Source organism: Caloenas nicobarica, chromosome 16 (assembly GCF_036013445.1).
Source record: "Caloenas nicobarica isolate bCalNic1 chromosome 16, bCalNic1.hap1, whole genome shotgun sequence".
In the NCBI taxonomy this organism is placed as follows: domain Eukaryota; kingdom Metazoa; phylum Chordata; class Aves; order Columbiformes; family Columbidae; genus Caloenas; species Caloenas nicobarica.
Genome location: NC_088260.1, coordinates 7914842 through 7939695, shown reverse-complemented (window position 1 = coordinate 7939695; position 24854 = coordinate 7914842). Strand labels below are relative to the sequence as shown.

General features: G+C 40.2%; 1 protein-coding gene across 2 annotated transcripts in view; it reads right to left on the bottom strand.

Moving 5' to 3' along the window:
* GNB1L (G protein subunit beta 1 like) overlaps positions 1–21362 on the bottom strand; it is a 41813-nt gene extending 20451 nt beyond the window's left edge. The window contains exon 1 of one of the 2 annotated variants that reach the window (XM_065646628.1): positions 21302–21362. The gene's annotated coding sequence lies outside the window, so the exon portion shown is untranslated. Of the gene's footprint in view, positions 1–20418; positions 20513–21301 lie in introns of those variants that run through there. The other variant, XM_065646627.1, reaches the window with a different exon arrangement.
* Between the last annotated feature and the right edge of the window lie 3492 nt (positions 21363–24854).

The following is a 24854-nucleotide window of genomic DNA, read 5'->3' as shown; positions in this document are numbered from 1 at the left end:
AATGAGAGTCATTTAAAATATGTAAATGTCAAAAGGATTACCTTAGAAAAATCTCTCAGAGAATTAAAAACATTAAGAGATTCCCACAGGAAAAATTCCGGCAGAATCCAGCAACTCTCCTGTTCCCACTCCTGTCACTTGTATTTCTATCACACATTGAAGCAAAAACAAATTGCTATTAAAATATCATCCAAACACCCTCCTCCCTCCACAAACTCCACAGTTCAGTTTGAGATACCAAGGGCTCAAGCAAAGACGAGAAAAAATCCTCTTCTTTTTTCTTTAGGCTTATTCAGAGCGGTAAAAACTCAGTGGTAAAAGAGCGTTTTCAGGTATAGGAGAAATAAATCTCTCTAGGCATGTCTGGCAAACTGATTTGGGACTGAAACCAGCAGGTGTGCAGACATAATTACTACTGCAAAATATTCAACGCATCCAGGTGTGCTCACAAACAGATATATGAAATCCCTGTTATTTTTTGAAAATTCCTCGTCTACCAGGTGCCACCCTCCCAAAGGAAAACTCAGAGGAAAGAATGAGTTGAGAAAGATGTGAAGAAATTGTTCTTCCCCCTTTTCAGGCTCTTTCTTTTTTATGAATACAAAAGCCCCTTTTTATCCTGCACTTCTGTGCCTACCTGCACTCACTGATAAGTTTGGTGGCACCTGCCATGCTGTACAGCGCAGCTCTAGCGCGTGGGTGTGTTTTCGAAGTGGGTCGCTAGCTGTAACTGCGGAGGAAGTCAGCGCGCATAAAAGACTCCCTCAAATTAATAGTGCGAAAGCAATTTTGTTTATTCCGTTACATTTCCAAGCTCCGTATTAAAATACAGCAGGCAGCCCTTGCAGCATGAGCCTTCCAAACACAATTTTCCCACGTTTCCAGCCTCTAACTCACTGCAGAGAACTGGGTTTCACAGTGGTGGAACTCTGCACTATCCTCTGCCCAAGGCACCCGTACGACCCCGCGGCCCCAGCGCCTGTGCCGTGCGCGACCTGCCTGGGCAGCCACGGCAGAGCAGCAGCGTCACACCAGCACCCGCTTCGCCTCCCGGAATTGTGCCAGAACACAGCGGAGCTTAGAAACACCTTAGACATCCCTGGTTGATGCAAAATGCTCCCTTGCTATACGGCACTTCTAGGAAGCAGAGAAAAAGAGTTCAGGGCTACAAGAACCCAATTCATGAGCAGCATTTCAATACAGCCACTTAAGTTAGAATCCAAAATCAAAAGCCAGGCAGCCTGTTTTTTGCTTTCTTACCCCAGTCCCCCCAAACACATGGTATATGTGTTGTGTGCAAAGACAGAAACATGCACTAGTAAAAGGAAAACCAGTAGAAGCTTGTACAGCAACTGCCTGCACAGATCAAGAGATGTAGGAGTGCTACACAAATAGTTGCAAAGATCAGAGCCCCAGAATACATGAAAATTCACTCATCAACTAACACTGCAGCTTTCAGTCTAAAGCTCCCTTTGCTATCTTTGGTGCTAAATTGAGATATAAACTGTATTATCCTTCTAGGATTTCTTTAAAGCTAATTTTAAAAATAATTTATTTCAAGTGGAAATTAAAAAACAGTAGAAATCTTTTAAATAAGAAATTGATTTCAATCAGAAATTAGAATAAGTAGAAATTTCTGGTTTTAACCAGCAAAATGTAGTAATAATGCACTCTTAATTTTCAGGAGTAAGGATAACCAAATGCTTTCTCTTAAATTGATTATTTTTCATATTACTATCTACCTATGACTACCAAGTAGAGATTAAGCACAGTGATGTATATCTGTATTTCATATGTGACTTCAAAACCTAAAAAAAGAAAAAATCACAACGGTGGACTGGGAGCATTCATTAGCACACTTGTGCTTGCACTGGAAAATACAATATGTAGATAGTGTAGACAGATTTCTAGATAGAATTCTCTTGCTTGCAAAACTTGCTAGTTAGGGACACATCAGTGTCAAAGAGAAGGCAATGATTTATGTGACCTAGCTATACAATCCTTTATCAACTGATATCATAAACCTGTTGCCACACAGCCAACATTACAACTGACAAGTCCTTCCTTTCCAGGTTGGGAACGCTAAATGCTGTCAGAGCTTTCGTTCTAAAGTCATCAAATAATTTCTAATGACTAACAATGACTGCTCAGAAAAACACTTCAAAAGCGTCATTTTGAGAAGTGCTGAGAACTCCATTTCCCATTGACTTCAAGGGAAGGTAGAAGCTCATCCTCGCTCAAGAGCTCCCCAAAATTACCTTCTCTCCTGACATTTAGACAATGAATGAAAGAAGTTTCCACATTTTAATTGCAATAGTCAATGGACAGATAGCAAACAAAATTACTTATCAGCAGTTGGTGATATGCCAAGAAATCTTATGGGAGCGGAAAAGAAAATTACTAATAACATCATGCAGTGCAACACATATTTATGGATTTCCACTCAGATAATGGCTCCTCACAGCATTAGCACCTTTTTTGTCTCTAAGCATCCCCTAAGTGAATGAGGTTAAACCACAACATATTACAATTTTAAGTAATGAAGTTTGCAAGAAAAAATATATATAAATGTCAGTGTGTAACCTTCAGGAATACTGAAACCCAGGCTTGTGTCTTGAGGTTCACTTTCAAATACTTCCATCTGCAATTTTTTAAAAAGTCACTGTACAATAATTATTTTCTATATGAAAACATAGATTCAGCATGGGAACAAAACTAAGAATGAATGTAATTATTTGAAAGACACTGAGTTAGCATATGGATCTCATTGCCACTTACACATTTTGGTCACTGAAACAAAAAGCTATTAATCAATATGTAAAAGCCATAAATTAACATAAACATTAATCATTCTAATACTCCCACTGTGTCAGACTGATAATTTTTTTTAAGTCTTTCATTCTGACATATTTGCCTTCAGCTATCAGCTGGTTGACCTTTTTTGACACAGTTAAACATTTTGGGCATTGCAAATCTTACTGAAGTAAACATTTTGGAGACAGCCAAATATCATGGATACATTTATGCCAAAAATATGGGGTCTGAAAACATGAGAGCCCCTGCCTCACATGTCATTGCATTAGCTTTTAATAAGGGAGTCTAAAATACAGCATGAAATACAGCTGAAACAGATGAAATTCTAGTGTTTCATAAACAGGTTCATTTTGCAGATGAGGGAAAAGACACTGATTTATTTTACTTTCTGAAACCATTGCTTGGTAAAGTGCAATGATATAACTACAGGCAGCCTCGTTTGGAGAAAGAAAGTAAGCATAAAAACCCATAGTTCAGCTCTGCAACATGCTCTCCATAAAATTAATGGGAAAAAAAAAAAAAGACAACAAACGCTGCATCACTTTGAAAAATTGAAGAATATGAAAATGCATAATATAAGTGAAAAGAAGTATTTATGCAACTGTCTCTTGATACCGAATCATCAAACCTAAAATGAATTTAAGTTTGTACACTTGATAAATCATTGTAATCTAGCAGAAAAATGATAAGCCAAGGGCCATCAAAACATTGTTTTGAGTTGCCTCCAGTTCAGCCATGCAAAGCAATCTGTCAGCCACGGGGCTCTATCTGCCCATCCTCCTTCATTAGGTGCTGCACAGTGCAGCATCAGCTACAAATCTTTTGGTTACAAGAGCTAATAATGTCCTCAGATAGCATGGGCTTAATTAAACAACTTCCAGACATTTTAGCAGACATTTCCTGCAATAATCTTGTTTAGTAACAAACTATTAAAAAGAATTGACAGAGAAGAAATATATCAAGTTGTTACAGCAACTGAAGTTATTTGGACCAGAATTATATGTCTGCAATTAGGGATTCTGTAACTCTGAGCAATTAAAATATCACTTTATTTGCAAACTAATTAATTCTGAGCACATATTTTTCCCATTACAAACTTTTGTGATTATTTAATTTATTCCATTCTAATTACACTTTAATTAATCTACTCTCATATAATATTATACTGTTATCCTGGCATTTGACCAATGAAGACAATAAATTGATTGCAGTTCCGTTGCACAAGAGCAGAAACTGTCATGCCAGTTTCAACACCACGTTTATTTATTTGCCTGTTCTATTACTTTTCTTTTCCTCCCACAGGGCATAGGAACATGAAACACAGCACAAATCGGATGACATTTTGTCTTCTATATTTTTTTCTTCAAAGCGTGAAATAGAACTTAAAGAGTTTTTAGTACTAAGGAAATGTATATGTAACATGATATCACATAATAAAAACATAACCTATAGGAAATTAAATTATACTTCTAGAACAATCACACAATGACTTACCAGTTGATTCCTGATGTACAGGACCGTGTCCAGAGCTGCTAGAAAATTATTTGTTTCCACTGACATTGAGCTCTACTCAGGATCTAGCCCAACACAGTCAGCAACAAGGGAGAGAGAGACCACAACCCATTTTCATACTCATCTTAAAATGACATACATTTTTGTATCTCAGTAAGTTCTACAAGACACTGCATTTTAATTCTGCATCAGGTTACCTTAGATTCATCTAAAACAAAAGTGTATGTTATTTTCTTACTCTATAAATATTATATTTGGATTAAATTCCAATAAAGGAAATATATACAAACACTTTATTACCCATGGAATTAGTAGTGTTGTATTTTATTTTGCTTTGGCCATACTTGAAGTAAAAATGACTGTCATTTACAGACAGAAGTTTTCAAGTTTCTTTGAATATGAATGTCCCTGAAATTCACATTAGGTGGGAGGAGATACTGAGTAGTGACTTATGAAGACGCAATGAAGCAATCTGCTTTTCATGTACTTTTATGACTTCTGCTCGTGTTCCTGGCTGTATGCTTTCTCCTGCTTATGAAATAATCCCCTATTGTATACGCCTTACCAAGAGCGAGACGCCCTGCAGAGGTAGGCAATTAAATTAAAATGCACGGCAAGTTGAGCTCTGACAGTGCTTTCCAAAATATTTCCTTTTACTTTAATCACACAGCTTACATTTCATAGATTTAAAAATAAAAGCACAAAATATGGTCACAAAATACATATTTGTTAAAAGAGGAAAAAAGATTCTGCACTTAACAGGCTAAGTACTTACCAGCATTGCCATAGTGGGAGATACATTCATATCAGAATATTGTACCTGTTTCCTATCCCCATGTTTATATCCTCAGCATTTGTTTCATGGACAGTACTTTAATCTGCAACAATTCGGTAGGCTGAAACTTTAAATCCTTATTCAGGTGAACTTTCAAGGTCAGAAGCAACCATGTTTCAGTACAGACCATATCATTTTGTGCATACATTTTAGTTTCTCCAAGAACCTCTTCAGTATTTTAAAAAAGGGACGACTTTGTGTTATGTATATCACTTTTAAACATGAGTCAAACTTAGAGATTATAAACTATTTTTATGCTATTAAATATCCCCCAAAATTCAAGCTTAGTTACTAATAGTGTGTGTAATTTAACTATTAGGATTCCCATCCAATGCAGCATAAGTATTTGGATAGGCCAGGTTATTGGAGAGTAAATTAGTCCAAGAAATCTAACACGGATCGCTATAATTCCAGTGCAAACAGGAATGACATTTACAAGGCAAATATTACCTGAATGTAATCTTTTAAAAAACTGTATATTTTATCAGTTTAGGCTAAGCTTACACTTTAGATACAAACCCACGACTGTTCTTTCCTGCCAGTTTGATCACACAAGTCTACTTCCATTTTGCATGAGCGCGTAGGATGCATTAATTAAATATGTTCATCTACAAGGTTCTGAGATGAGCAATCATATGTTAAACAGTCGAATTGTTAAAATGAGAGGGATATTAATAAAAAGCTGGTCCCACATTTCACAGCAGTTGAATACTGATGATGCTTAAAGCCCATTTCCTAGTACTATTTCCTATGTCTCCAGTGTTCTGATCAGTCAGGTTTAGGGAGTAGCTAACCACAGTTTAGGAAATGGAGAGAAATAATCCCAAAGTTACAGAATAGAGTTACATAGTTTACACATGTAACTTCAAGCTTCACTCCTCTCATCCAAGATAAACTACTCCTGACCAAAAATGTAGTGAAAAATGCAAAACTGTTTCATCGCCTTAATTTGAAACTTTGAACAATTCTGCAGTACCTGAACTTGAACTCCCAGCCTTTGAATGTGTGCTGAACAGCCCCCTATTGTACCACACTTTTATGCTGGCAGGAACTGAAGTGTCAATCTTTCACCAGATAATCAGATTATGTCATGTTCTGACCAAATTCATTAGGAAAACTTTTACCAACCCTATTATCTCAAACTAGAAAATCTAGATCAAAGTATAACCGATTTTACAGCACAATAAAACTGTTATAAATATTTAAACACTAATTAAAAGGTCTCTTTTGTTAAAAGTAAATAAATAATTGAAAGCCACCTCTCTTCTTATAAATGCTATTCAATGCAACCATATTTATCTCATGGCTCTCAGAAAAACAGGACCTATATATGGTGGAGAGGGGAAGAAATGCACTTAAAAGCAGTCATTTGAGAAGATGCAGAGTTTCTAGACTTTTAAATCATTTGCCTACAGTAAGTCACACTGAGTGCTCATTCTACTGAGAAAGCATTAACCCCTGAATGTCTTTGCTAAAGCCATTCATATTGGACCATTTTATCTACTTACTTCATGCAGATGTACTGGATGGACACTACATCCAAAAGGAGAGAAGAAATACTTTTTAAGGAAATCTTACATCAATGAGTAATTTCTCAGTAAATACAATTATATTGTAATATGTCTTCTTCCTTAAATATGCATGATCTTGTATCCTAAAAAGGTAAATAACTGAAATTAAGTTGAGCAGATGTATTTTCTGCTTTTTGAGCAGATATGACATCTGCATAAAACAAATGCTGAACGTGAGAGTGCTAAGTATTTTCCCTTGTCTCCATTTCACGTGGATAGCAAACACGGCATAATAGGGCATAAAATAATTCATATTAATAAAATTATCAGCAAGGAACTGAGTTTAGACTAATCCATGAGCAGGAGCAGTCACAAATAACAACAGGAGAGTCATCAATATTGATTTCACATCTTTTTCAGTACTACAATCAGATTCTCCATCTGTAACTCAAACTTTAAAAGTATGATAATTTACGGAAAGGAGATTAATTTAGCCATTTTGAGTCAAAGACGTATTTCATAGCTTCATCCCAAATCCTGTATATTGTTAGGATCCCTTTCCCCTTTGAAGACTTAGTGAATGATTGAAGCTTCTACTTTCTGAGAAACAGATAACACAAGACTAGTAATCTGACTCTAAGCCACTGGATAAAGGCAGTTTGTTTCCTCTTAGCCCATCTGTCAACACCTCTTCAGTAATTAGTCCTAATTATTACAAAGGGCTAGCCTCCCATTCGCATTATTAAATCAGAAATAGTATCATAGCCAGGTATCTTTCAACGCCTACCAGACTGGCGACCTTCGATTTCATTGAATCTTCTATCAGTATCCGCCTTTGGAAGAGCCTCGGCAGTAATTTTAGCATCAGCTTCAAAGATGCAGATCCCACAGTGGAATTCCAGGGATGCATTCATATACACACCCACATCATGTGACAGGAGAGCAAGCAACACAATTGACCTTTGCATTGTTCTCTAAACTCCCATGATATAAACCACACATCTCTATTTTATACAATAGAACTGTTTTTTTGCCTGTGTGCTTGGAAGTTCTCCTTTGAACTAAATGCTGATAGGAAAAGTAGCAAAACTGTGTCTATAAAAATGAGGGTCAAATCTTTGTTAAGCAAACAATACATCTGAAACTTTTTTTCAGATCAAGATAAAATTGCAAGAAGTAAATATTAACAAAATATGCATAAATGTATTTAAGTGTCAAGATTTAAAAGGTTTCTTTTGTTTATTTTTGCCCTGTAGCTGAAGTACTTCCCAAGAAAACTGGAAAACAAACAGGATGATGACACTTAAAGTCTCACAAAACTAAAGCTCATTAGCTGAGGCTTTAGTGAGACAGTTTTAAACTCTTCATTTGCGTTAACATTTATTTAACTGAAATGAGGAAAAAAAAAAAAGATACTCTTAAGAACCAAACACTCCATTTATTTTGATTAAAAGCCAAACTCATTTCCCAATAACACATCTGAAACCACTAGTATGGATTTGTTTACACTGGATTTCCCATCAATAGCAGAGCACTACCAGTTTTCCTTGGACACGATGAACCAATCTGAGCTGCACTGGTACAGTTTATGGCTTGTGTCGGTATCTCTGCTAAAAGCTTGTGCCTAGAGCAGAGCAGCTACATAAATATTCAAAAGGCTCCAGGTGAACAAAGCCCACATCCTCTAATTAAAATAGAGAATGTTCATGTCGATATACTTAATGTTTAAAAGAATACAGCATACAAAAGACTAATTTAAAAAAATTAAAGAACAAAATATTTTAAAGAACTTTTTTGTCTCCTGTATTAAATTAGTGATTTTTTTTTTCCTTCTTTGCAGGTCTCCTCTAAATGCTACAGATGTGGATAACAATATCTAAATGTCTTTTTTAAAAGAGATAAATAAAAAATGAGCTAGCTACTGTATAAGAAGCAGTAGCCTAAATATTCAGGGTTTGACTGAGCAGTCAGGACTTGGGAGGCACTGAACAAGGTGCATGGGGAGGACGCCCCAACCCGCAGGGATGTCCCTGCAGCTCTGTGGTGTCACTAAAGCCCAGTGCTTAGAACAGGGACCACGTGCCAAGGTCTGGGCCCCTGACCTGTGAATGTGATCACCTGAAGTCCCTCTTGTGTCCCGTTCTCCCAACTTGGCCTACTTGGAACTAGCACAAAGACATCTCAGTAGCACACAGTACTGGAGCATGAAGAAACTACTCCGATTCAGCTTCCTGCATACTTGTCCTGCATACCTTCCTGCTAGAGCACTCATGGCACCATACGGCTTCACTGCACCTGGATGGCTTTCCACTTCAGAGATAACTATAACTCACTGCCAAGAAAAACAAGCACATAAACTTAAAATTCATTTTCCAAGTTGTACATTTTCCAAATAAATGCCATGTTGGTAACACGCACAGTAACAGGCAGGCATTTCACTATCACTGGATCAGACTTTAAAATACATTCATATTTCAGGTGTCAACAAGGCAATATTAACAGACCTGCTACCATTTCTTTCTTTATTATCCTTATGAGAATTCAGTGTACTAACAATAAGAATTTTTCAAAGGAAAACATCATATGGTTCTAGCATTGCAGAAAAAAAATGCCCTGCAGGGTCAGATGATGGGTCCCTCTAGCCTAGCGTCCTGTTTCCAACAGTGGCATGCTATTTACAGATGTTGTTTAGGGAAAAAACAGAAGCCTGACTGCTTTTGCCACACATTTCCCCCCATACTCCTCCATGCTGTATTAGTGATGTTATGGGGCACGTAATTTCACTCTCCATTTGTAGTCCTGCTGTCTATGAAATTGTCTAATACCTTTTGAACCTGCTGGTACCTTTGTTACCTTCGGTGGCAAAAAAATCACTATCTGAAGTTTCGGAAAATGAAGGAGTGTTTTATTTTATTTGTTTTAAACCTGATCTCCTATTAGCTTCACTGAGTGCTCTCTAGTTCTTGCATCGCAGGATTTGGAGGGCTAATTTCACATTCGGCTTTTTCATCACTTTCATGATTTTGTAAATCTCAGTGACAAATACCTGCCTTTCTCTAAACTAAAGAGTACCAGCCTGTTCAATTTCTCCTCACATAACAGTTGTTCCATTTCCCCTGATCGTTTCAGTTGCCATTTTCTGCACCATCTCCAACTCCATTAAATCCATCTGGAAAAGCAGAAAACTGAACAGAGCACTTCAGATATGAATCCACTGAGGTTTTCCTTAGCAGCAAAATGACATCCTTGATGAGGTAAATCTTCACTGACCTCAAAAATCACGTCACTTTCAAGACAGAAGTTACTTCTTTCTGCAACAGATATAATTACAGCTAATACACCTGGCAAAGGAAGTTATCTTTGCTCTCAGTAGTTTATGATTTCTGCTGCAGGGCAAGCCAACAGAGAAAAGTCTAAGTGTAAGTGTACTGTCCAAGGATCTACATCCTGAAGAAACAGCATAATATTTTAATAGCACTTCCTGAAACACCTAGGCTTCCTGGAATTACTAATTAAAATCCCAGAGGAAATGATAATGTCCTCTGTCCACCCAAGCCTAGCAAACTGCTTCCCTACACCACTGTGTATCTTTTGGGAAAGAAATTTAAAGGTCCTATCCACGGCACATAATGCTCGAGAGCTTTGGTCCATGTTTATAGCAATAAGTCCTGTAGCTTCTCTTGCTGACTTGAGCCAAAATCCCTCTAATACATCAGGCTAGCAGCTGTTTCTCTCCATTCCCAGCTACGTGCATTTAAGTGGCATATTTTACAGTAAACCAGATCCTTCCCTATTTTAAAGTTACTTTGTACTACGTGGAAATGTTGGAGTTTCAGCAGGTTGCTTTTTCCCTTGATTTTCATTTCATGTCATTAACCTTCAGGGAAGTAAAAGTGTTTGGGTCAAAAAGAGGCAACAATTATAAAAGCATATGTTCACACTGTACTCTCAAAAGGAAAAAGAAATCAGACCCCAGCAGAAGGAACAAAAGGAAATATATCTTTGTTCCAGCTGCATGAGCTGCCCAAATGCTGAGGAGACAGCACTGAAATCTCTCCAAGACTGCACACAACATTGCGGCAATGTAACCTCGGCCCTACCTCAGCCTTGCTTCTACCAGCACGAATCTGCTGGGACACAGGAGCCACATCTCCCTGTGGTCGCCCAGAAATGCCTCTGTCTCAAAATGGCAACGAGATGGATGGATCCCATGACCTTTATCTGGCAGTTTTGCCCAAGTGCAGAGAGGAAGATGAGGACTCGTGTTCCCAGCACAGTCCTTGCAGAAGGAAATGAGATCTGGATTTCACGACACTGCTAGCAAACTACCTCTGCAGAGCAGATATTAATTTTTAGATATTATACTTTAGAATGTCTTACGTAAATGTAGTTCTGCAGCTTGCTCCATTCCCACTAAGGTCCAATAATTACACAAAGGTAGCACCACTAAATTAACACTGATTTTAAAGAGACAACTCACATAGTGAAGATGTTCACACACATCAGCAATAATCCACAGAACATTAACTAAGCGATTGATTTCAGCTCTCTCAAACAAAAAAGTCTTCATAATAATGTGTTTTGTAAAAAAACAGACTGTATTTTAACCTGCAAGGTCTTTGGTATGTTCCTTTTTGCAAGTCTGCAAGTACTAGTTTCAGGGAAGAAGTCTGTGCCAAAGTATATTATACCTACTATGGCAATAAATTCTTCATGGATGAGGTTTTATACATAAATTACCTTCATTTGCAGTCTCTTAATGCTCTTCTAAATTTTATGGGATAATATGAATTATGAGCACCATGTATTTCTTCTAGGTATAATGGGAGACAGATTTTTTTCTACTACATGCAAAAGATTATGCAAATGAGTTGTAGTCTACACTTCTCTCCCCACACCCGTGGTGAACAAACGTGATAACACAGAGCAGTCAATTGCTTACGAGAGGTGTACAGCCTGCTATAAATGTATGAATTGGATCTAACTAGGCTTAAATATGAATCACATGGTTAAACAAAAGCATTAAAAATATCTGAAAGGTTTTTTTCCAAACCTTATAAACTTAGATTTCTTAATCTGTTATTTCTTGGTTTAGTTATTGGTACATTTATGGTTTGGCAAAATAACCCATTTTAAATAAATTGTACATTTAACGTGCACAATTTATATTTAATTGAAGCTACCATTGTAATCTTTACAAAACTTGGCTGGATTTCAGTGGCTGGGCTTTAGGTATTTTGCTGGTTCTGCTGGATTTTTAAAACCCTAGAGATCTGGGAATGGAATGAGTCTGTTCACTGTTATTATTAGTCTCTATAAATACTGTTGGTGACCCACCAGAACCTAAATCCTAGCCATTCTTCATATATCTGTTGAACACTGGGTCCTTTGGACTCAGTTAATACATAGCACTTGTCTCAGAAGCAAAGTTCCAGGTTTCCACAGGAGCTCCAGTTTCAGGAATCACTAGGAATGTGAACTGGTAAACAGCACCCAGATCCCAATTCTGCAAATTGCTCTACCCCCAGTGTCTGGATCAGCTTAGTAGTTTCAAAGGCTTCACAAGGACAGGTCCAGCATCAGCCATTTTTCTGCAAGGACACACTCTTGGTCCACTGTATTAAGCAGCAACAATGCTTCGAAATGCACCTACTCACAGCCACTGAAAACAAGAGGCAAACCAGCAGGAATGGTGCAGATGGTATGGGAACACTTGCCCTTCTCCCACAACAGCAAGGGAAAGATCAGGCATGAAGGCTCATCAACAAGATCAGACAAAAGAGAAAACACTGAATCATATTAAAGTAATTACCAGAAAATAAGACTTCTGTAAAATATTTGCAATCAGCTAGTTCAAGCCTTCAGGCTCAGTCTTGCACGGGGCTGCATGTAGCGGCACCACCCCAGGAGGCGCTCCAGGAAGAACGGGTGACTCAGAACACAGTTCCTCCCTGGCTCCCTTCCTCTCACATGGGAGAACAAATAATTTCACCCCATCCTGAATGCAATGTACTCCCACATTACTCCTAACTAGCTTGACAGTGCAAAAAGCCATGGCCGTGCCCCCGCTCTGCTTGCACTACTTACATGACCATGAGGGAAGGATGACGCAGGAAGACCCCATGGTCTCTCCATCTCATTGTTTCTCCTTTCCCATCTCCTCACGCCCACAACTGCTGTCTAAAGCAGCCATATGGGACACATTTACTTCCTACTCTTGCCCTGAGGTGCTACTAGGGACAGGAATAATCTAGCATGGAGATAGTATCAGCATGAAAGAGAAGAGAATTCTTGTTAGGAAGAACATACGTCGTAACTAGATAATGATAACCACATTTAATGGGCACAAGCATGAAGGCATGAATTTCAGAGATTTTCCCCTTATTTTAAAAAATATGGGGTTATCACAAAAGTGCCCAATTACATTGTCAGGCACTATACTATATTTATGGTATAAAATCACTATAATTAAAAGCTAAGTGCTGATTTCAATTATTTAGCGGCCGAGCAATAAAATAAGCAAGTGCCTTTAAAATGTTATTTTTACAGAGTAATCACAGAATACAAGAGAAGCTAAAAAACGACCTGTCAGGACCTTAGACGTCCCATGGCAAGACATGAGATTTAAGGTGCAAGGACTTCCAGGCCCAGCATTGCAATTAAGCTCTGCATCCCTCAGATCCACTTTTTTGCTGCAAGTTTACAGCGGAGCCAGTATATGGGAAAAGAGAAGAGTGAATTCCTGCCCTGACTGGATTAGAGTTACATGTCACATTAAAACTAGTCACTTGGGAAAAACAAAGGCTTATATAGAGACTAAAAATATTGAAGATCTGAAGCAGTGAGGTAGTTCAGTCCACAATGGCCATGCCTGCATGTGTTTCGCCACTGAAGGTCATGGGCTGTGTTCATTAGTGTCGGAAAACCTTACAAGATTATATTAAAAAATCATTTTAATTGGGAAATGAGTTCTAAAACATAACCTTCATTGAGAAATATTATTCAAAACATAGGAAACAAAGGATATTCCCAGTAGATATTCTCAATAAGTTATCTGTCATACAGGGGGGAAAAAGACTGCAATATTAAATATTACTAATTTTATTTTGTGGCTAAATAACAGTCCTGAACAAATGGCGATAAAAACATTCAGTAAGCAGGAGTGAAGCCACGGTAAATCAGATGCTGCACTGTCCTTAAGCAGGATGCAGTGCTTGCTGTCCTAAACGGGGATACCACTGTCAGCTGATGAAGTGGAAGTGGCCATGCCACCTCCTTCCTTCTTGGTGTAACTGATGTTGCTTGAAGGAAAGACCTCCAGCACAGCTCCAAATCTGCAAGGCTCAAGTGCTGCCAGTGTGCCAGAGTCATCCATACAGGGCAAAATAATGGGTGGATGTGGAGCTCCTAGACTGCTCTCACCTCAGCTGTGATCCTTGCAGAAGGTGGGATGGATGACACTTAAAAATTCTTCACATTTGACATTACATTAAGGGGTTTCTTTGGTCAAAAAACAGAACGCGGCCCACTTCTGTTCATGTTTCTGACAAACTTATGTTTTTCTAGGTAGATTTTCAGATAATTAAAGGCTGAGCTGGAAATATCCAGTTCAAACTAAATGTCCTGTAAAGTAAATACATCTGATTATTCTTTGCTTCCTTACGCGCTTCTCCTTTACCAAGAAAAAACCACAACTTGTTGAAGAACACATTTTGAAGCAGAAATAATAACATTCCCAACCCCACAGCCCCAGTTTTATTATAAATAAAAAAAACCCAAAGGTCTTCCATTAGCTTCAGTGGTTGGGAGTGGGAAGAATAACATGTTCAGCTGCAATGGAGGAAGTACATACGCCAACTGGAAAAACGGACTATAAAAAGCTTTTCTTACATAAACACAGGAGGAAGTAACCAACACCCTCAATTGTTGAAGCGAAAGGTGGGGGGCCTAAAGAAACAACTAGAAAAAAAATAAATTAAAAATTATAAAAGTCCTGAATGTTTCACATGTTCCCAATTACTCTCAAACTTGAGAGCCTTGTTCAATATGGTCAAACTGTTACCAGCAGCAGACATGGCAAATCTCTTTCAAAGAGCATAAATGCTATATAACAGCACCAGGCTAGAGACCTCTCCACAGTTAAGACCCTGTGTCACCTGTTTATGTGGCACAGCACTATGGACTCTCTCTCTCTCTGCAACCTACTGCAAGTTGGGTGGAAAGCCCTCTGCATCAGGGACAAGGGATCAGAGTGGAAAAGAAGGGCCACAGAGCTGTGCTGCAGGAAAAGTGTGCTATCACACCAAGCTGCATCTGCTCCAAAGACCTCCACTAACCACCAGTGTCCCCAGCTGCACACCAGCAATGCATCCCCTCGTCACAGAGCAATATATGCGCCCAGCTGGAAAGCATTGTGGCATCATCTCATATGTCAGAGGACAAAAGAATCAAAGGGTCTAACGCAGGTGCAAGAATTCGAAGTATAGCTTCAGAAGGTCAAACAGCCTCATCACAGAAGAGAAAATTTATTAGAGCTAATAGCTAAATACTGGCAAGCCAGAGATGCAAATTCTAACAATGCAGGTTGAGGAAAAAGGAGGCAGACAGTGAAGTAGGCCGCACTGATTATACCTCCTCTGGAGAGCTGCTGCATGGGCTTTTGCAATGGGCAACACCCGGTGGGAGCCAGCCATCACGGGTACAGGCTCGTATGCTTCCACGTCCCATACACCAAGTATTCTGATCCCTAGCAGACACGAAGTCTTTAAGAGAGATACAACCAGAAGAGAGCTCCCCTGATGATCTGCTGCCACTTCAGTAGTCTCATATTTTGCCATTAAGGTCATTTTCCTTATCTGTGAAAATACACGGGCTCACAGAAATTAGCAAAGTCATAACCTAGTTACAGAACTTGAATTTCTCAACGACTGTTTAGTGAGTGCTATGGAGCCAGGTCAGAACATAGATAAACAGTACACAAAAATCTACTAATTTTTACAAATTGTTCCTTGCCCAGCCAGTCACTGTGTAAAAGGACATAAAACTGACCTCAAAATAGGTAGAGGTTTGGCTTTGTAATGAACCTGTAGCTTCAAGGTCATTTCACTTAAAAACTTCTTACATAGTTTTGAGCATCTACCATTTATAAATGGCTACAAATTAAAACCAGAGAAGACCATGCAATATTCAAGTGGAAGCAGATAGCTCTGGTTGTCTCCTGCCCCCAGAACAAGTAGTTTTGGAATTTTTGAAAATAACAATTAGAAACACAGACCAACCAATCTGGGATAAAATTGCATTCTTCTTCCTCTGCTGCTTACTTAGCAAATGCGTTAGCATTGCTTTGCCCAGGACAGCAAAGACAGCAAGCTTTGGCCTGGCTTAGCACTTTAAACACCAGGAGAGTCAATACAGAAGAAACCAATCTGCATTGTCCCCGGTATTAATGGTCAATGCAAAACAGACCAGGATACTGGGTTCTTGAATCCGTTTTCTTTATTCTGCACAAGGCACATGAAAAACTTTTGTGACAGGCCATTCTCATGATTTCAAATTGAGAATCCATGGCTTTACAGAGGTCTGCACAAACATGGCTCTGAGCAAGCTCGTTCCTAGATGGCTCCTATTCTCCCACTTTGACATCTGTTCTCACTTTATTAATTTGTCTCATTGTTTTGGGTGGGTTTGGAGCGGGGGGGACACATTAAGTGTGCCCATGGGTCTTCTCCACAGCTCACTCTGTGTAGACTTAAAATCCTTGATATATCTTGTTTGCAGCTCTACCTCTCCCACTTCCTAACACTACCTGTGACTTTTTTCCCTCAAATAGTCTCACCACTTTCTCATGGCAAAATTGGCACTACAGACTGCCAACTGATTCCTGTCAATTTATTTATATGTGTAGAGCATCATGCAATTCTACAATGTGAATTAAAAAAAAAAATCCTCAGATGCTTACATAATTCTCCTGTTTCTAGTTCTCAAGAAGTTACTTTCTTGATACTCAAACTCAAATCCTGATGATAGAAACTTACATTTTAAGGAGAGGCAAGTAGAAATTTCTCATCAACTGAACAAGTTGAGCTATGCTTCTGGGTACGTATTACAATATCTTTTCGCATCACACCTACTCTACTAAATGTACAAAACGCTGAGCAAGTGATAGTTTTGTCAGCCACCAGCTAATCAAATGAAAAATTATTAGGCTTACAAAAATAATAAAAGCAGAAGCCAGCTGTGCATTTGTCGGATGAAAATCCCAGTGTCTCCCATGTTAGCTCATGTGTATTTCAGTTTCTGGGAAGAAAATAATGGGAGTTTCTCCACCCTTTCTCTTGTGAGCCATAAAACAGATTTATTACCTAGGATGTATTCTGTGTTTTCTCCTGAGGAAAAAAGAAAGTGGTGGAACAAGTTCATTTTTTTCCCTTCTACAACTAGGATTTTCTTTATAATAAACACAGAGCTTAATTTTCGTATCATATGGCCCTTCTATTTAATGCTCTAGTCACACTTTTTACCTTTCTAAATCTCGAATTGTTGCATTTCCATTTCAGTGGGGAATCTACAGCTGCTCCAGCTGTCTGAGTGCAAAAAGTCTGTCCTAAGATTACTATCTGGTAGGTTTTAAGCAGAATCCTTCCCTCCCCTAAATCAAAGAAGTTTTGCTTCCACTGCAAAACTAGGGAATAACTAAAAAAAAAAAAAAGTAGACATTATTTTATGTTTCTTTCCAAATAGTTCTTGCTCAGCTTTACCTTACACCCAACAGTCACCCAGCAGCTCTGGGAAACTTAGGCTGGTTTAGGACAGGGTTGCATCTCATCTGGAAAGGTTTTCCTGTACAAATTACTATTTTTTGACTGTAATGGTCACCTTGTGACCTTTAAAAATAAATCATGAAAGAGAAAATTTGCTGACTAAAAGATTTTTTGCTCCTAAGACTCCTAATTTGCTTACAATGTGATGTTACAAATCTAAAGACCTGAACTGGTAAATCCATTTATAGAAAAGGTGGATTTCCCCTATAACTTTCACTTCTGAGATGCAGAAAATACTGATTAATATTTTAAATGCTTCTGAATCATGACATAGCCTGGGTTCTCCAGTTTAGTGGTCTGGAAACTTTCAAGGCTAATATATGCCTTTTTAAATGACATCCAGTAATACCTCTTTTTTAAAGTAAATCTGTCGCCTAAACATGCTCTACAATGTGCTCTTGATAACTAGCACCTATTGTTTAATGAGTCACTTTTCTCAACACAGCAAACCTGACATCTCTCAAAGTTCCAGTTCTTTCAAATAATCCTATGACACATGAGCATTTACACCAAGTCATAAATGCCACTGAAACAATTTTTGAAATGGTGAGTTATGCCATCATTAGCTGCATATAATTAAAACGAACCATAGGAAGTGCATTCATTACAGTTGTGAAATTATTTTTATTGGTTATGAACAGCAAAAAAAAATCCATTTTTTTAATCATACAACTGTGCCAGCACAGAGCTCAAAAGGAAGCTGGCTTGCTTGCGCAAAAATTGTGCAGTTTTTTTGGTAGATTTATTTATTCTCATTGCTTTGTAATCATTTTTACTACCCCATGGAGACCAATAATTTGGAAAAAAAAACAGCAAAAAGTTAAGCTACTACTAATCTGAAACCCTTCATTTGTACTACCAAGTATATTCTAGTGCAAACTGCATTATTACAAAGAAAGCATAAATCTATCCACACAGGTATTTTTTGAATCAAAACACTGCTATTAAACTTACCTTTTTTCTTCATAAAGACACACACAAACATGTAAAACTATGCTGAGGTTTCAAGTTTGTACAAAAGTAACGTATCAGCAGTACAACTCAGAAAAGGTGTTCAAAAAGGAAAGGTCAACCTTTTTTTAATCATTACTAAATTTTTCTTTGCAATCCCAGAAATCTCACTGATATACATCTATAATCCAACATAGCTACGACAAAACAATAGCTATTTTCCCCAATGAAGATAGTGCTTCATAGAATATAATTTCAGAAAACCATAATCTTCAGCATTAAATCTCCCATCTAAACTAATTAGCGATGACTGGTTTACAGTTCTTACTGTTCCAATGAAATAGTATGTTTTTACAGCTGAGCTTGCAGAGAAATAACATTCAAATTAAAAATAAAAGGTACGCAAACAAGAACCAAAATATAGCCCAATGTACTGTGTGATAGAGAGCCAAAAAAGTTGTCTCTTTAGAATGTAAGAACATATATAAGCCAGTAGTTAAGTGGTTCTTCGCAAAAAGAAACTCACAGTTTTCTAAAATGGTCAACAGGGTTAGAAAAGATGCAATGTACTTAGTCAACAGATCTGCTCCCAAATATGTTACAATTTGAATACTGTAATTCTAATACTTAAAAATAAGTCTTTGCACCAATTAACCAAAACCAGACTATTTATCTGATATTAGAAACTGGCACCTCTTCCAGTGCATGCACCAACATAATTTCCATCTGCAGAATCTTTATAACTGATAATGACACATCTGAGCCAGAACACAGATTTCCTGATCACAAGGATATTTTTACAACAAGAAAAAACTAGTTTACCTGTAAATCAATAAAAATGTCCATAGGAATCACTAGAAAACAAGCAGTTCTTCCAGTAGTTTCTTTAAAATATAGTCATTTAGCTAAAAATAAATAAAATGTCCTCTATATTCCATATAACTTATGCAGACAGAAGAAATTATTAATTAAACTCTTCCCAGTCACAGAGCCCTCTCTAAAAGCCTCACAGAAATGCCACTAAAATTGGGGGCTGGTGGAAGGAGCTTTGGAAGAATGACAGGTCACAAAGAGACTGTGCTAAAAAGCATGAAGCACCCTTCAAAACGACTCCCAGTGAAGGAATAAAAGTTACACATAGATTTGCATCTCTCATGTCTTCTGTTTTTTCCAGAGCACACACCATGTCTGTTTTTCACCTGGTCCTTTTCAAAATGAAGCTACTGAATTTGGACATTATTTTCTAATGCATAGTGGCATATAAAGGAGCTGTATAAGGCATTTTCTTCATTTCAAACAGCCAGTACTATTGAGAAGGAAAATACACAACAAAAGAAGCGTGAATACCTGGCTGCAGAATCAGACTGCCAGTAGAGGGTGCAAAAGCAAGTAAACCCCGCTACCCAAAAAACTGAAAGTACCACTGCTGGGCTCCGTGAACGAGGAGTAGCACACCCAGGTTATGTACTGTGAAGATAAATGAGAGGTGTTGATCTTTTTCATTCCCCTTCGATGAATCAATCTGTGAAATACCCATTAAGGCAAGATTTCCTTCATTTTCTGATAGTAATCAAAGTAAAAACCTAGGGCTTCGATTCAATCTGTTGAAATGGGCCTAGTTTTGTAGATTTCCACAGGCTATACCTGAATAGAAGTTTGCATTATCGGATTACGGTGTGCTGATTATGCAGCCATAGAATCACTCCGGCTGGAAGAGACCTCAGGAGTTCTGCAGTCTGATCTCCAGCTCAAAGCAAGGTCAGCTATGAGACCAGACCAGGTTGATCAGAGCTCTGTCCAGTTGATAAATACAATATTATTTTTCCATATTACTATACATATTATTAACAATAATCTGTTTTATTTTGTAAATGCTTCCAGCTGAAGGGTATTAAAGCACTTTTAACTCTTCCTGAGGACTGTCACTACCACTTTGCAGACGGTAGGGGAAGGCACAGAGTGATTATCGACCCACCTGGGCTGTGCTTTCCGTGGGCAGAGCCGGGTGCAGAACGCAGCAGATGCAGCTCCCTGCCTCACCTCAGTCTGCTCGAGCACTGTTCACGTAAGCTTGGTCACTATCGCTTACTTTTAAATACCTTAAAAACGCTTATTTCTGTTGGCGATAAAAGCAAAGCACTGGGATTATTCTGAGACAGTTGTAAAATTCACTATGTTAGAACTGTAAACCGCATTACAAGTTTGGTATTTATGGCTCACTGATATTAAATATTTGATCGGGTGTATGCTGAACTCAAAGCACATTAGTAGTACAGCTGCCAGAAAAGACATAGCACAGAGGCTCTCCAAGCAAACTGCCTCAGCGCAGCTTCACTGCGATTAAGTAGATGCAGCCTCGAATCAAAACATCACTTCTACCTAGCGGAGGCCTCACGGCAGGCACAGACGCGGCATCTCCCCCAAGTATTCGTCCCACCGGGGGCGCATTCCCACCCCGACTCGCTCCTCCGGCCGGGACAAACTCCGCGTACACGCTCCAGCGCCGGCGACCGGCCCGGCACCCGCCACAAGCCAAGCGCTGCGGCCCGTCACAGGAGGCGCGAGGCGGGCGGGCAATAACGGTCCCCCGGGCGCGCGCCCCGCGCGGGTTCTGCCGCCGGCCCGGCACGCGGCGGGCCGACGCGCGCGGCCGCTCCGCCGTTGCCGTGGCGACGCCCCCGCGCCGGCGCACGTTCCTCCCCCCGCGGCGCCGGGCGCGTCCGACCCGCTCCGCCGCCGCCTCCGGGCGTTGCTCGCGCCTCCCCAGCGGCCGAGCCGGGAGTCCCCCCGTGGCGGCGGGGGTGCAGGGCCCTGACCTCACCCCACCCCACCCCCCCCGCCTCCCCACCGTCTCTCACCGAGCGCCGCTCCGCCTGGGGGAGGGAAGAAGCGTGACAGCGATGATTCGGCGATCCTCCTTCCCGGGAACCAGGCAGACGCAGAGGAGCGCCGAGCGCGATGCTAGCGGCCCGTCCGTGATGTCACTGGGAAGCAGGGCCGCGCGCATGCGCTGTGGGCGCGGCGGGCCCGCGGTGCTGGTAGCCCGGTCCCGGGCAGCCCCGGGGCGGCCGGTCGGGGAGGGCCGTGGTGCCGCCAGCGCAGCCGCCGGGCCCTAGGGCTGCGGGGGGGCTTCGCGGCAGCTCCGGCTCACCACCCCCGGAGGACTTCGCCGTCGGCGGGGCCGGGCTGGACGTGACACGTGTCAGTGCCCCGTGGAGCCAGGCGCGAGCACCGGGACGTGCGAGGAACCACCTGTGAGAGCAGAGGGTGCGGCACGGCCGGGTGGTGCTGCAACCGGCTGGGAAGGCCCTGGCTGGGCGCTGGTGTCCGGCGTTGCCATGGAGCGTGTGCCCCGTTCGTGGCTCGGGTGGTTCACCAGAGCTCATTGCGCAGCCTGACAGGCGGCGTGCACGCCGGGCAGTGGCTCAGGCTCTCTTCAGCTCCGCTTACAGCGAATTCATTTACCTGGAGCTCTGCTGAGCACAGCGTTACCGTGTTCCTGAATTCATTTGCCTCCTCTGGCAACCGTTGTCAATCTGGATTCGTTCTGGGATAAACAGACCCAGGTCTTTCAGTGCAATATAGCCACACTTAGCTTTCCAGGTGCTGTCTTGCAGGAGAGCCTCTTCAGGAAAGAAAGTCACCTCCTGAAATGGTTCCAAATGAAAGTTAATGGTTCGGTGTCATAATTGGACTAAATCAGGCAATGGTTAAATGCCACTAGAACAAAAATGCTGCTATGTGGGATTGGAATTGCACCCTGCTAACATACCCACCTACTCTCCTGAGACAGGTGATGGCAAGCTCAGCACATGTTACATGACAGCACTGCAGAAAGCCATAGTCTTCCCCCCTAAGTGTCCTCTGTGGCTCTGCAGCTACACCAACACTTGGTCAAGGAAAGCAAATAAACCATCATTTGCTTGTGTTACCTGGCTAGGAGATTTAGCTTCTCAGAAGGCTGTACTGCTATAAATACAGCTAGAAAGGTTGCTACCGCATAAAACTGCTGCTCAGTTTTCCTGCCATTTTCACCTATGGAATGAAAGAGCCTTTGAAAACTAAATTACACCTAGAGTACCACACTGCTGTTAAATAATCGCTGTTCTGTTCCCTTTCTGTTGATGCAAACAAAGGCATGGAGATTTTTCATGAGTTTGTGAAGGTAAATCTGGGGTTTGTTTATCAACTCAAATGATATAAAATCTCTCATCAGTAGGAACACTGGTTCTTAAATCCTTGCTCTAAAGGGCTCTTGAAGTGCAGTCGGTGATTATGAAAACGCAGTACACTGAGGTAGCTATGCTTCTCATTATTAGGAATGTCCTAAGCACAGATACTTCCAGTATTGTGTAATGCAAAAATATAGCCTTGTATTTCCCTACATGTTTTACTGAAATGATTTAAATTAAGAGATTTAGAGCAGCAGATCATTGCTATAAAATGCTAAGCACAATGTAACCACATGTGCAGTATACTTTCAGGTCTTTAATTTGTGAGGACCTAAATGTTTATTAGAATATGGTACAGCTAGTATTCCCTACAGTCACCTTGAATAATACCCCTTTCACAATACAAAGATAATGAGTTATATTGCAAGATAAGGTGGTTACCAGAATTCAGGAATGACAGAATCCAATTAATTTAACATGAATTAATGCAAGATCAAATTTACTACAGTTGGATGCAATTTGTAATTGCAAGTTCCATTACAGTGCACGTTTTTACATGTTATCTCCCATCAGTAAGATCTCAAAAGAGCAGAGCCTCCATTTTGAACCACAGCGATGTATTTATTGTATCACCAATAACTCTTTCCTTACGTGTTTGCTGCAAGGAACTTCAGGGACCAGCAGCCCAGTTGTGCACCAGGGGCTTTGCTCTTGCTCTTTCTCAGAGGGAGCCATGGCTAAGGCTTGAACAGAAGCCAGAGCTTCACCTGCCTTGTTACTTGTTGATTCCTTTTCCCATTTTTCACTCTTCTAGGGGATCACCCCTTTTCTTTTTTGGGTGGGAGGGGTGAGATCAGCCCTCTAGTCAAATAAACCTTTCAATCTCCTATCTTCAAAATAAACACTTTTATTGTGGACAGTCCAAGCTCCTTAGGTAAAGCTTTAGGTCTCAAATCCAAAAGATACACTGTGTCCTTTTAATAATTTCATAGTGGAAACCCTTTATTTGCCCATTCCTGTGGTGTTACGGAGGTTTTCAATGATTCTGGTTTAGGTTTCGGGATTAGGTGAAACCAGAGTGCCTTAAACCTCTTTAGAGGTTTGGGATTAGGTCTGCATCAGGCCTAATATAGCCTTTCTGTGCAAGGCTAAATTAAATGGCAGGAATATTTGTTGTGCACTGATTCACAGGTGTTTGGCAAAATACCAGAAAACATAAAGGAACCACTGGAAGAATCATGAAGGCAAAGCCATCGAAACATGAGTATTAGCTAAGTACTGCAGTATCACTTGCAACTGTGGGGTCTTTCAGACTGCTTCTAAGTGATTTTAAGCATGGATATCATTTTTATGTGTCTCTTTCACATGAATGTGAGTAAATTGAAGATCTGTTGTGCAAATGGCTCATGGATTTTTATTTGGGTATCACATTCTGGTAATTGCTGCCTGTTTTATAGCAAATGTATATTAAAGTTCGTCAAACAGCTGATATCACTGAAGCTCTATTGTTTTATTGGACATATAAATTCTACTCCTTCTCTGGGGTATGCATTGCCCTGACAGAATATGCTAGGTCACGAGGAGAAAAGCACAACAGATTTATGCCTATTATTAAAACACCACCCTGTCTGGCTCAGGAGGCAGAGACATTTGCCTTGTTGATGACCATGGACTAACTGGAGGAGATATTTTCGTTGTGCAGGCTGTCTACTGTGAGGTTTTTCAGCACTTTTCACTAGCTTTGTCTCTAGTAGGGATATTTTTCTTCTATGTGCTCAGCTCCATGGCTTGTAATACTGGCATATACCCTTAAGGCACTGTCTGAGGTGAGCAGATTTCATTAAGCAGAATGACAAGCAGCTCAGTGCTATAGTTTCAGGATCTCTGGAAACTGCGGCAGCTGTTTTGGCTGCATTTGTAGGGAAAAGCAGAACCTCAGATGCCTGCCTCTGTGATGTCTGGTCATCAAAAGGACCTCGATACGTAGTTATGGGACAGCGATGCACAGAGCCCAATGGGTTAGCTCCTATGATTGTCCAAAATCCGTTACTACCTGAGCATAACTATCTCCTCATACCAAAGCATTCCCTTCACTGATTATGTACCTGTCTGGCCTCTCCAGAAAAACGTATTTTGAATGCATTTCTCTCCCCAGAGAGATCTCAATTTCAGTTGTAGACTTGCCTGTATTTAGGAAGTTGATTATACCTCAGAATTACAGGGCTTCTCTGGAGTTTTT